Source organism: Panthera pardus, unplaced genomic scaffold (genome assembly GCF_024362965.1).
Source record: "Panthera pardus isolate Hobbes unplaced genomic scaffold, ASM2436296v1 HiC_scaffold_2, whole genome shotgun sequence".
Lineage (NCBI taxonomy): Eukaryota > Metazoa > Chordata > Mammalia > Carnivora > Felidae > Panthera > Panthera pardus.
This window is the reverse complement of record NW_026526765.1, coordinates 143,572,772-143,586,286: the sequence shown is the minus strand read 5'-3', so window position 1 is coordinate 143,586,286 and position 13,515 is coordinate 143,572,772. Positions and strand designations below refer to the sequence as shown.

General features: G+C 50.3%; 1 protein-coding gene across 3 annotated transcripts in view; it reads right to left on the bottom strand.

Annotated features, from left to right (window-relative positions):
• The window catches only part of SEMA6A (semaphorin 6A), a 132,128-nt gene extending 120,945 nt beyond the window's left edge, over window positions 1-11,183 (bottom strand). Inside the window, exon 1 of one of the 3 annotated variants that reach the window (XM_019469593.2) lies at window positions 10,464-11,183. The gene's annotated coding sequence lies outside the window, so the exon portion shown is untranslated. The remainder of the gene's footprint in view (window positions 1-10,463) is intronic. The other 2 variants (XM_019469594.2, XM_019469595.2) reach the window with 2 other exon arrangements.
• Between the last annotated feature and the right edge of the window lie 2,332 nt (window positions 11,184-13,515).

The window sequence follows — 13,515 nt, the reverse complement described above, 5'->3', positions numbered from 1 at the left end:
CCTGGACGGTCATTCCCCCCTCCCCCCCACCAGGAAGACTGAGCAAGAGGCAGATCCTGGAGTAGATATCAGCTGGATGTGCACATAACAAGGTCCAGAGAGACCTTCTCAGAAGTCGCCTCTTTTAATCCAACACTGAATTATACGAGAGGCGGTTTTCGGTGCTTTCAGAGCACCACAAAGTGCCAAGATAACTGCGAGGCTTGCACGCCCCAGTATATCTCGAACCTTTCCCAAGACACCCCAACACTATCTGAGGCACTGAAACTATGGCAACCGAATAAGAAAGCAGCCTCCATGATTAATAGATGAAGATCCCAGCGACAGTGTCTAGCTAGGGCCATCATTCATGATGCGAGAAGAATTAGCACGGAATCCATCTCGCAGACCACTTACAAGGATCCTTCCTATAAAAAAAAAAATCCACCTAACTGCCATTCGGCCGCACGCACTCTGGTTTCGAATGCCGCAAACAATTTGGTTTCTATTTCTCACTCCCCATGCAGGGATGGGGATGTTCTCAGTGACTCAGATGCTCACATTTTTGGAATAATGAAAGGCTTAATAGATTGGTTTTCCACCTGGGTATTTGAGGCCTAAGCACAAATGCATTCAAACACCAAAATATGTGAATGAAGTCCTGTGGTTCTCGGGGTAAAAAGGAGGAAAGACAGTTGTTGGATTGTTTGGGTGGGTTTTTTTTTTTCTTTTTTTTTTTTTGTGGGAAGCAGTTTTTCATACAGCATTCCGTTTTCAGGAAAGGAACGTTGCCATTCACCAGCTCAATCAGCATTCTCTCAGTTTCCTCGTTGGAGGACAGTAGGAGTCTGGGGGAGGGGGAGGCAAGGGCTGGAGTCGCTATAATATTAATGAGAAGATGGAAAATACGTTCCTTAAAAGAAGATTCAGGAATAGGAGAAAGGAAAAAAGGATGGAGCCTTCACAGAAAAGCTTGTCTATAAAAGGCTCATCTAACGTCAGGATGTAATTACTATATTCTTCATTTCTTCCCACTTCCTAAAATGTTTACTTTCCAGCGGCATGCTGTCACTGTGTTCAGTGACACAGCCCGTTGTGTTCTAGAAATGCTTCACATCAAATCATGGCAGAGGCTTGGTCTGAAATACGTTGGCGGGGGCAGAAGGGATAAGAGAGGGGTGAAGAAGCATCAGTTTGTAGAGATCCTTCTAAATTGTTTTAATTGGCGTGGATTCTTTAAATTAAATATTCTACAGATGGCAATTACAGGTTAGTTGGAAACCACCAGAAAGTGCTGAGTCACATTAAATGAAAGCCTCTAAGGTCTAAGGGCTGTGTGTGGAAATACCTGTCTAACAGTTCTTTCAAAGCAACAGCCATCACACTTGCTGCTGGAAAGGGCCTGGCCCTTCGGCCTTTGGGGTGTGTTAATTGTGGATTTATTTCATTCTCTTGACATCCTCTTTCCACGTACAAAGTTTAAGAGACAATTTTTTTTTTCTCCTCGATGAAAATAACTAATTGTAAGCCATGGAGGGAGTCTTGCTCCTCCTGGGTGGAGAGGGAGACCATCAGGGAATTGTGATAGTACCAGTTTCTTGCCCCTGTCCCTGTGCCTTTTAGAGGTGCTGCTGAGAACTATTGTCTGAATCAAATGTCAGGTGATATGGCAGTATACCAGTCAGTACAGTAAATGCTGTCTCTCTTGGGGTCGGCCAACTGCTCCATTTGGTGGGGACGGTAGTAGTTTGCTTCTGCACGGAGACTCCTGCTCTCCCAAGTGTAGTTCATACGTGGCAAGAGAAGAGTGACGCGGGAAGTGTATGGCCACCAGGAAGGCAATCTGGGAGAAGTCCCAGCCACCGCCTCCTGGAGCACTCAGCGGGGAGACAAGCCTCTCTCCTATGACAGGTATGGCCCTTGGGGTCAATTCAGCTCATCCCTGAACCGACATTATGGGCTGCTCTTGGATTCTTTAGTTGTATGCAGGTTGTGTATTTTATTTTTCAATGTTGGGAAGTGAAGGCTATCATATTTAAAAAAAGAAAACAAACTAGCCATCCTTTGGGCTCTTATGTGATGTAAAGTCTTGTGCTGCCTGCTAGGGTTTTATTTGTGTAATGTCTTTTCTTCCACGTTTTTGGTGTGATATTTCAACATTGAAAGTTAGGAAAAGGATCACGACTCCTCTTCTGGTGCAAATGACCCTTTCACACGCTTCCCAGCTTAAAACCCTTGTCCCTGTGGCCAACTCACAGTGTGAATGTTCATTTCTAGTCCAAAGGCTGTTTCCTTTGCATCATCTCTGTCTGCTGCACTTTTGTGGCCATTTCCTTTGTACTGTCCCACCAGGGCACTCTCCATGACTACCGTCACCGAGAAAATCATAACATCTAGTATTTAAAGAGCATGTATCGTGTGCCAGGCATTGTGCTGTGAATTTTGCAGATGTTATATTTCCTCTTCTTAGCATCATACCAGCATCTTACAGACAGAAACTGAGGCAGAGACGTAACTGGTTCAAAGTCACGCTCTTTGTAAATGGCCAAAAATGGGATGCGGATCCCGGTGTGTCATGTGTGCCTAAGAAGCATGGCCTCTGCAGTGCCCCTTTACCTGCCCACTGCTTTCCCCTGACAGTCCCTCCACATTTATAAATTGTATGTCACAAAATCGTAATGAGTTCTCCCCTGTTACAGCAAGGATCAAAACTCCTCTCCTACTACCCTTGGTTCACCCTGACATGTCTGTTCTACATTAATGCTTACATTGACATGAACTATTTTAGGACTTACCTCAGCAAAAACAATGCTCTTACTTTTTATAACGCCTGGCAGAGTGCCACCCCCCGACCTTGCCCGATTTAATGGTCACACTGAAAGCTTTCATTACTCCAGGCGGTTGGCATTCTCATTAATAGGGCTGCTATACATGCTCTATGTAGACTGTGAATTTTCAGTGAACTTGAGGATCTTATTTAATTTCATAATGTGATTTATGCTAAAATGTGACATCAACAGCATATAATCTTTTATGGTTTAGAAGATGATGAAGCAAGGTCTCTGCTAGGCTGGAGGCGGGAAGGTCTGGGCTGGGGAGAAGGGAATTAGCATCAGACTTCTCAAGTTTCCAGAGCACATTTCATATTTTACCAAAAACGTTCACATTTGTGACTTCATGTTATCTTCCTAGCAGTCGTAGAAGGTAGGAAGCACAGGTTTACTATTCGCAATTTTTATTTAAAATACTGCAGCTCTCGGGGCGCCTGGGTGGCTCAGTCGGTTAAGCATCTGACTTTGGCTCAGGTCACAATCTCACGGTTCGTGAGTTCGAGCCCCACATCGGGCTCTGTGCTGACAGCTCAGAGCCTGGAGCCTGCTTCCGATTCTGTGTCTCCCTCTCTCTCTGCCCCTCACCCACTCACGCTCTGTCTCTCTTTGTGTCTCAAAAATGAATACGTATTTTTAAAAAATTAAGAAATAAAAATTAAATAAAGTACTGTAGCTCCAGGGAGGTTAAATGGCTTGTCCAAGGTAGGAAGAGTCTTGAACCCAGGACACGCGACTCCAAGTGCAAGACCTTTAACAACAGTTATCACTGTACTAGTAGAAGTACAGGGCAGAAATGTGGGTTCATTAGCAGACCATTTCCTCCTGTTAGAAAGGTGAATTTTCAAAAGTACTACTAGCAAACTCCAGAAAAGCAAGACAGTTCTGTGGCCAGTGGTTAGAATGCCGACCAAATGAGGCCAAAGTCAAAAGCTCAATCCCCACAAGTGCTGGCTGTCTTCCTAGCTCTGTTTCTTGGCAAGTTGCTTTTTTACCTAACTCAGATTCCCTCCAGCTTCACCCAGGTGTCCCACAGATGTGTGCTCTTGGCCACAGAGGGGACTGGGTGAGAGTGTGGGAATGAGCAGGCTCCAGTCCGTCACCAAGACTGGGAAAACAACCCACAGTGAATGCTCCACTAATGGTGCATGAGACATATCACCTGTGTGCATGGAAGACCGTGTTATACACTCACTCACTCACTCACTCACTCACATATGCAGGAAGTATTCCACTGGATGAAAACGTAAGAAAGGAAAACAAGAGCAGACAAAAGAGGTAAAGACTAGTGTTTGCAAAAAGATGCACCTTGTACTGATTCATCAATGAGTTGATTCAGCTCATCTCATGAATAGCCTATGATGTGCCAGGCATGGGTTTTAGGTGTTGGGAGATACAGCAGTGAACAACACATGAAAAGTCTTTCCTCATGGCCTTGCATTCGAGTGGGAGACAGAAAAAACATATAGTCTGTCAGGCTGTAAAAAGTGAGAAGGGAAACAAGTGAGGCAGTCCAGGGAGGTAGGGAGTCTTGGGGGAAAGGGTGAAGTAAATAAGGCGATCAGAAAAGGCTTCACTGTGAAAGTGACATTTGCACAGAGACCTAAGGATATGAGGAGAAAATCACATGGCTGTCTGGGGAAAGAATCATCCAAAGCCATGGAAGAGCAAGTGTGAAGACCATGCAAAGGGCCCTGAAGATGATCCAGCAATGGCACTACTAGGGACTTACCTAAAGGCTACAAAAATACAAATTCAAAGGGGCATGTGCCCCCCAATGTTTACAGCAGCATTATCAACAATAGCCAAACCATGGGGAGAGACTAAATGTCCACTGACTGATGAATGGATAAAGAAGATGTTGTGTATATATGTGTGTGTATATACATACAATGGAATATACACATATACATACAATGGAATATTACTCAACCATCAAAAAGAATGAAATCTTGCCATTTGCAAGGACATGGATGGAACTAGAGTATATTATGCTAAGTGAAATAAGTCAGAGAAAGATAAATATGATTTATTCACATGTGGAATTTAAGAAACAGAACAGATGAACATTGGGAAGGCAGGAAAGAGCAGAAAGGGAAACAAAACACAAGAGGCTCTTAAACGATAGAGAACAAGACTGAGGGCTGCTGGAAGGAGGTGGGTGGGGAAGGGGCATCAAGGAAGGCACTTGTTGGGATGAGCACCGGGTGTTGTATGTTAGTGATGAATCACTGAATTCTACTCCTGAAACCAATATTGCCCTGTATGTTAACTAAATTTTAAATTAAAAAAAAAAAAAAAAAGGACCATAAAGAGAGCATGCCTGGCATATTCACATAGCCCCAAAGGGGGTGGGGAGTCAGAGAGGTGGGGATCAGAGCACAGACATGTAGGGCCACAAAGGCCATAGGACACACTTTGGCTTCTGCTGGAATGAGATGGGAAAGCATTTGAGCAAAAGTGATCTCATCTGGCTTCGATTTTTTTTTTAAGTTTATTTATTTTGAGAGAGACAAAGACAGCACGAGTGGGGGAGGGTCGGAGACAGGAGACAAGAGCATCCCAAGCAGGCTCCACACCGACAGCGCAGATCTCGATGCAGGGCTGGAACCCATGAAACCCCAAGATCATGTGACCTGAGCAGAAACCAAGAGTCACCTCCTAACTGACTGAGCCACCCAGGCGCCCTCTGGCTTCAAGTTTTTAAAAAGTCACTTTGGCTGCTGTGTTGAGAAACGACTATAGGGGGACAGGAGCAGAGCAGGGAGACTGGTTGGGAGGCTGGCACAGTAAAAAGCAGCAGGAGAGAACACTGGCTTGGCTACTCTGAGGGCCACAGAGGTGGGAGATCTGGAGGACGTCCTCAGGCATTCTGAAGGAGGGGTCAGCAGCCTTGCAGGCGGAGCGGCTGTGATGACAAGAAGAGAAGAGTGGAGGATATAACTGTTAAGTGGTTACATGCAAGCAGCTCTAACAGTTACCAAGATGGAGAAGATGATAATAAGAAAAGCATATTTGGGGGGGAAAGATCCAGAATCGGGTGTTCTAAACATGTTAGGTGGGAGGTACCTATTGGATCCAAGAAGAGCTACCTAACTTTTGGCATTTACTACTTGAGAGACCCAAGAGAGAGAGGTCCCGGCTGAAGAGGTGACTTGGGAAACATCCGAATACTGATCCTTTTATGGGGCACTCTCCATTACTGCAATTAGAATGACTCTAATCGAAAGGTTTTGCAAGAACTCACCTGCTTCACAAAGCAGGGTGCCCTTGGGTATATACTCCACTGTCATAGTCCCATTCTGAGGAGCCTGTACTGCCTCCTCCCCTTGACGTTTGTGTGGTGTGACATCTTACTTGCCCATTTCAGAGGGATTAAATGCCTCCCGCCCTCCCCTACCTTACCACATCCCCAAGAGGCAACCTCGAGGTTGCCAGCAGAGCATAGCTCAGTGGATGAGAAAAGCCTTCCCTGTGGAGTAGAAATATCTCAGAGGTGACTTGGCTCTGGGGTACCTCAAGAGAGTAGGGGGACACTGATGCGGGAGGGCACAGCAGGATGTTTCCAGGCTCCGCCTTCCTCCGGACACGTGAACTTCCAGGCACACCCGCTGCAGGAGGAGGACAATAAATGGTCTAAACCTGGGGTGGGGGAGGGGGGAAACCATACAGAGATCCGTGCAGCCTCTCTCTGGCTTTACATACTGCTGCAAACGGCAGATGCTTAATTAAAGCCTTTGCAATTAGTTTGGCTTGTTCCGTGATTCCTTTCTGCAAACAAATAGGATGGGGAGAATATATTCGCTTTTGGCAATCTAGTTCCAAAAAACTTCTTTTCCCATGATCACTCTTTTGTCCTCCTCGGAAAAGAGCTGAACCACTCTGTACACATAGTAAAGTATCCGACTTACCTCCTCGTTCAAAACAGTATTTTTCCTTCCATTTCATATGGGAGTGCAATTACCCGTTTGCTTTTAAAGCATGAGTATTTATTTTGAATTTAATACAAGTTCTTAATTTGGGTGTCTTATTTTTATTCAGGGAAGATAACAGTCTTCCTAATTCTTGCCATCCTTCTGATTCAACATACTAAGCAATGTTATCCGCCTACTCAAAATGCAAATGCTATATTTTTTTAATGATGGGAAAAGCACTCACTAGACTTGGAAAGAACTTGAGGGCTGTGTGTTTGTGTATGTGTGTCACTGTGTGGGTAAATAAAGAGTTGCACTTATTGCCACTTGATAATAATCACTTATTTGAAGCCACGGGGATGGGGGGGGGGCGGGGAGGGGGTACCAGGTCCACTCTAAGTGGAGAAATGTGAATCATGTGTGGCTATTTCTTTCATTGATTTACCTATTCAACATTTGAGTGTCTATATGCCAGTTCTTAGGAATTTTTAGCCTATTTAAATGTAGATGTTGTATGCAATCAATATATTCTGCAGATGGCTCCTGAGACCATGATTTTGGGTGTCTGCTGAAAATTTACATATGTGGATTACATGCATTATTGAAGAGTGTGGCCCATCTCCACAGCGGGATAGTTGCAAAACATAACACGCTTTGGGAAGACTGTAAGTAAGAAACAGGAGCTACAATGCATCTTTATATCAAATTGGTAAAAGACAACCCAGAAATGAGGTTTTAAGACTGATATTCCATTCTTTTCTGCTTTCGGATTGTTTGGCAAAGTGCCTCATTCAAGAATATCCTAGAACCGGGGCGCCTGGGTGGCTCAGTCAGTTGAACATCCAACTTCGGCTCAGGTCATGATCTCGCGGTTCGTAAGTTCGAGTCCCGCATCAAGCTCTGTGCTGACAGCTCAGAGCCTGGAGCCTGCTTCAGATTCTGTGTCTCCCTCTCACTTCCCCTCCTCTGCTCATGCTCTGTCTCTTAACAATAAATAAGCATTAACAAAAAATTTTAAGAATATCCTAGAACCAAAATAATAATATGGGGTGGGGGTTACTCAAGTTTCAAATAAAAGTCATCAGGTAAACAAGCATGGGTAAACCAAATTGAAATAGTGCAATTATTTTTTAACAGATAGTTTTAGGTTAATAGGTGGAGACACTGGTCTGCCACTGCTTTTAAGGTTAGGTTAATAATTAACTTTGGTGCCTGGAGTAGTTTAATCAAAGCTTACTGCAAATCATAAAACTCCATGCAGACTAAACAGGGTATTAAAAAAATAAAACATATAAAATGCTTGCCATCTTGACCTCTGGTAGCCACTTGGAGGAGGTGTAAAAATACGATATTTTCATTCAGAATCGGGGACAGGCATCTTTACTTTTGGGGAAAAGGCCTAAATAAAGGATTCATGTGTCAGGAACCAACAGTCTTTCCCCTGCCATCAGAGAGGACTTGACGCCCCAGAAATATGTCCGAAGGAAGACCGACAATTACCAGGATTAGAGGAGGCAGAGGCACTGACCTTCCTACCCCGGAAAGACTTAACAACCAGCGCTGGGGGGCATTACATAGCTTTCCTGAGACCTGCTGGTAGAACGCCGCGGCAACACGGTGAAACATCTTTTCAGATTTGAGGCAAAGAAAGTTGTGCGTACAAGTGCAAGCATCTGCGTGTCTGTGTGTGTGTGTGTGTGTGTGTGTGTGTGTGTGTCCGCGCACGCCTGTGTTTTAAACCTTTCATGGATCCCATTCAGCAAGTAGCAACTTGATTTCCATCCAGCGGAAGCAGAAAGCGATCCCCCCGTGGCAGTAACTGGCCACCGCATTCTCAAAGCAGCCAGCCACCTTTCTCCCAAGGACCGACTCGGAAGGGACGTTGGGGCTGCCCACTGCCGATACAGGCCGGAGGCCGCGGCTGCAAGTGCTTGCCTTGGCTGTGAAGACAGCAGTTCCTCCCCCGCTCCATGAACACCTGGCTCCCGTCTCCGCTCCTCCCTGGAAACCCGCCGCCGGCTGGAAAACTGCGCGTGGCACGGGGTGGGGGGCGGTAGGGGGGGCTGGGGATGCTGCACTTGGAACTGGTACTTACAAGCCAGCGAGTCCGGGCTCCTGCCCACAGGCCACCCGTGCGTCAGCCGCTGTCCAGTGGCCGCACCAACATCCTAAACCCTCCCCCTTAACTTCCCGCCCCCCACCCTTCCTCGACTGGTCCAGCTAGTGCAGCGCGGAGACCCTAACCAAACTGCGCACGGTGGGCGCCACTGCCTGTGGGCCAGCACCTAACTCCCCGCATCCTGGGCGGTCCACCCGCTTCCCTCCGGGTTCGGTTTCCCGCAGACTGCACAAGCTGAGCCCCAATCCTGTCGTGCCCGCCACCCCTGGCTTTCAGAGAAACTTTCCAGAAGCGCCTGGTCGGGTGACCCCGCGGTGGAAAAGAAGGCGGCGCCGGGCGGAGGGGAGTCGAGGGAGCGGGAAAGACAGCCGAATCCTGTTTCCTTTCGCGAAACGCACAAGTTCGGGACTGCTCCCTGGCTCCCCCTTTACCACTCGGGTCGTGGGAGGAGGGAGCGGACCTCAGGATCCTGCTTTGCACCGTGTGCCACAGTGGGGAGCTGAGAAAAAAGAGAATCTGGAGAAGAGACACTTTCCACCCCAGCAGGGTCTTACAGGGTGGGTGGGCACTGTCGGGCTAGCTCCTGAGCGCCCCACTGTCCGAGAGGGAGCTCTCTAGGACGCAGCGAGTAGTTCGGACCTCCAGAACCGGTGGCCTGGGCAGAGCCCTGGTCTGGGTAGCAAGCTCTGGGTCATCTATTGCCAAGTCTTCCCACCCTTCCCCCTCAGGGACAACTCCTTTCCCTAGAGAGACCTCGTGGATTTTGGAGGAGAGCGCAGCGGCCGCCAAGCCCCGGCGTGGCGGGCTCGGTGCTGGAGGGGGACGCAGCCGCGACAGATGCTGTCCTCGCCCGGCCAGAAGGGAGCTACAGCGGGGGACAGAACCCAGGGCGGGGGGCGCCGCGCCACACCGAGAGGAGACCGTTCCTGGGCACTCTCACTCGAAACAAAGCCCGGAACCTCTGGTGCCAGCGGCCACGAAAGCCGGGATGTCACCAAGTGGCAGGGCGCACGGGTACCAGGGCCATTACAAGTTTCCCCGCACTCCACAGAGCCCAGCCCAGACCCCGAGCGGACAACAAAAGATTCTCTTCGCTTTCCCACCGTCTCTGTGGAACCCCTTCTCCCACCCCAGAACCCAAACCTGGTGCTGGGCGAAAACAGCGCTCTGCTGCCCAGCGTTCGCCAGCCCTCGAGGGCAGAACCCCTTCTCCAGCCTTTGCACCAGGACTGGGAGCTTCTGAAAATCCCACCCTCTCGGGGCCTCTCTGCTGCCCGTTGGCCAGAAAGTGAGGACGAGCCCCGGGTCCTGTACACACATCCCCCAGCCAGGCAGCACCGCGCGGTCGCGGTCCCGGGCGGCGCCGGGCGTGTGCGCGGCGCGGGTGGGGAAGCTCGCAACACGGAGCCGGGCGGTCTCCCCGGCACAGGGCGGAGAGGAGCGGGCCGGGCTCACGACTGCTCCCCAAGGGCCCGGCAACGCACGGGAGACAGACACCAGACAAAATAAAACGCAGCTACCACAAAGCCGACAGCGCGTGCCGGCCGGCCGCGGCCCCGGGACCCGCTGGCCGGAGGCGAGCCGCCCGGAGAGGTGGGGCGCGCCGGGGCGCCCCAGCCGTACCTTTTCGGTGCATCGACGGGCAGGCGGCCGGGGCTCGGAGCGCGCTGGTACAGCGAGTATCCCATTTAGTAATCCATTATCGAGGAGATCTCTCCGGGCCGCAAGCTGCGCTCTCTCCTTTGCAAGCCTTTGTCATTCCTACATGTGTGCTTGTCTCTTTGGGGGTAACAGTCGCGGCGACTACTTTCTGGGATGCAAACGCGCTGTGTTCATCTCCAATGACAGGCGCAGAAGGGGAGAGGAAAAAAGAAAGAAAGAAAAACCAACAAGGAAGGAGTGAATGTTCAAGAAAGTCTTCTCCAGGTCCAAATTCCACTTGGATTCCACTCCGGTGAGTCCCTTCGGTGGTGTCTGCGCGGATTAACAAGTCATTTCAGGGTGGGGGGCGGGGTGGGGGCTGGGGCAGGGGGCACGCTGTAGCCCCGCTCGGCGACCGCGAGGGCTGTGCCGCGGGTGTGGCGACGCTGGCCGCTACCGCCGCTCCTAAGCGGGCATCGCGGGCGGTCGGCCCCGCGGAGAAGCGCCGCTACTGCGTCCCGAGCGCCTGGGCAGCCGAGTGCGCGGGGAGCGGAGTTGGCTGCAGCCTCACCCGGTGCCGCTCACTACTCCTCTGTCACTGGAGAGGCCGCGGCTCCCGGGCGGAGCCAAGTCCCGGACTGGATTGCGCAGAGCGGACTCTCCTCCCGCAACCCCGCCTCCTTTGGCTGGCGTCTTCTCCGACCCAAAGGAGGGCTGTGGTGTTTGTGTGTGAATGTGAGTGAGCGTGGCCGAGAGGGGGAGAACCTACGCGGCGTGGCTGCAGGTGGAGCCTTGCACCGACTGGTCAGCGAGGCTTCCTTCCACCAAGGTTCCCGGCCCCGCCGCGCTGTGGGTGGAGGTCCCCGTGGGATTGACTCGGGCTGGAGCCCGCCCCTGCTTCCCCCACCCCCGCATCTGCTCTAGCAAAGAAGAAGAGGAAGGAGAAAAAAAAAAAAAAAATCCCGGACAGCATTGCTGAGCCCTGCCAAATCAGAAAAATAAATAAAAATAGACGTAGTGCAGGAGCGAGTTACAAGAAAGGATCTGTTCATCGATTTTCTTAAATGGAAAAGTTTTAAAGGATGAGGGTAAGTGAACGATGAGCCTTTCTAATTCTGATTACTGTATCAAGAGGTAGATTCCAGAAGTGACGCGCCCAGATGAATTGGATGAAAGCCGATGCGGTTAAAAACACACACATCGAAGATACGAACACTGCTATTAGTTAACGCGCATACAACATGTTAATAAAGCATGTTAAGTAAGCACGTAAACTGTAGTACAAAGAATGGTGTCACCAACGACAGCCACAGTCCGTTTTGAAACTTAGAAAGTGTGTGGACTGTCCTTGGAAATGTAAGTAAACTTCAGAAAGACGACGCAGACAATCCCAGTGAGAATCCAACAGCTTCGTGCGAGAAGTAAATCGCAACTTCTTTACACGGCGCTATTGTTACGATCACACCAAGAATGGCAGGCGCAGCCCTCCTCCACCGCGTGAACTTGCGGTCGCCAAAAAGCTTCGCAGTTACAGGTTTATGCCAACTAGTCAGGCCACACCGTGTCCCCCTCCCCCGGGCCGCTGCTCGCTCCCCGCCGCGCCCGCACACCCCGCTAACCACTGCGCAAGGTGGCCGCGGTTCCCCAGTGGGCTTCGCAGATGGTGCGGACTGGAGCCACCGCCTTTAAAGAAAGTAGCACTGGGCCACCAAGCAGTTCTCGAAGCAAAATTTCCCAGTCATGGGTTCGGCCGTGAAAAGCGCTGGGAGGAGGATCAGGGTCCCAGTTGCCCTTAGGCCGAGTGACCTCCCTCCAATAAATGTATTAGAAACTGTACCTGTTCCCTAATGGGGACGAGCGCCCACGTTCTTTTTTCTACTGTTTCTGCTGGGAACGCAAGTTACGCAGACATCTGCTCTTGAGGACTCACGAAGAATAAACGCACATGCGACAACACCCTGTATGTACCATATTTTTCTTGTCTACAAACCACCTGGAAAAGGTGGCGAGAACGGTGAGGGAGTCAGTCTCTGCTGTTCGCCAGAGCTGCCAGCAGGGGCCGCTATCCCCACCTTAAGCAAAAGCCACAGATCCCTGGTGGCGGGGGGCGCGGTCCTAGGTGCGCGCGCAACCCCCGCAGCACCGGAGCCGGCTCCCGGAGAGGGCACAGGGGCGTGGGGGCTGGCGGGCTGGGCTGCGCCCTCCCGCCGCGCGGGTCTCTCTGGGATCCGGTCCGGACTGGGGGAAGTGCCGTGGCGGGCCGGGCCGGCTCGATCCTCGGCGGCGCTGTTTAACGCCCTGATTTCGGCTAGTGATGGCAGGGCCACTGCCAAACGGGTCTTGGAGCTGGTCCGTGCGCCCTTCCCCCTCCCCCGGCCCTCCCCCTCAGCCCCTAGGTCGAGACCAAGAGGTCCCAGGGGGTTCTCCTCCAACACCTCCACCCCGCCGGGATCGTTGAGGCCCCTTCTTTGCTCCCTGCCGCTGCTTTACATGCTAATTGTGTCTGGGAAAAAAGTTCTTTAATTGGCAGAATTAGGCAGAGCAAACGAATTGTTTCACAGGCTGAACCGAATTAATTCCGGGTTTAGCTTCTTTCCTGGGAGAAACAAACAATTAAGCTGTCTTGTTTGCTTTATGGATATATTGGAAATGCCCCACATCGAGTTTCAGGATGTGTTTTTAAAGGGAAATTATTTCCATTATTAATACTTGCATGTTTAATTTGCAGTAAATCTGAGCCAAGAAGGGACAGATTAAATTTACCTAATTTTAAATTATGGAACACAAGAAGAAAAGAGTTGGAGTTAACTTTCACCGGGCTAAGAAATGCCACCCAGGATCATCCTGGCAATTGCTAGATCCCGAGGTTTCACCATCCAGTGAGGCCCCCATCAGTGAGGGGCAAGGGGACCCCTGCCAGGGGAGAGATGCTCCTGGAGCTGGAAGACATGGAGGTGGGCTCTGCTTGACATTACTTAACAGCTGGTGACCTTGGGCAGGTCGCTCAGCTCTCAGAAGCCCCAGTGGACTCCCC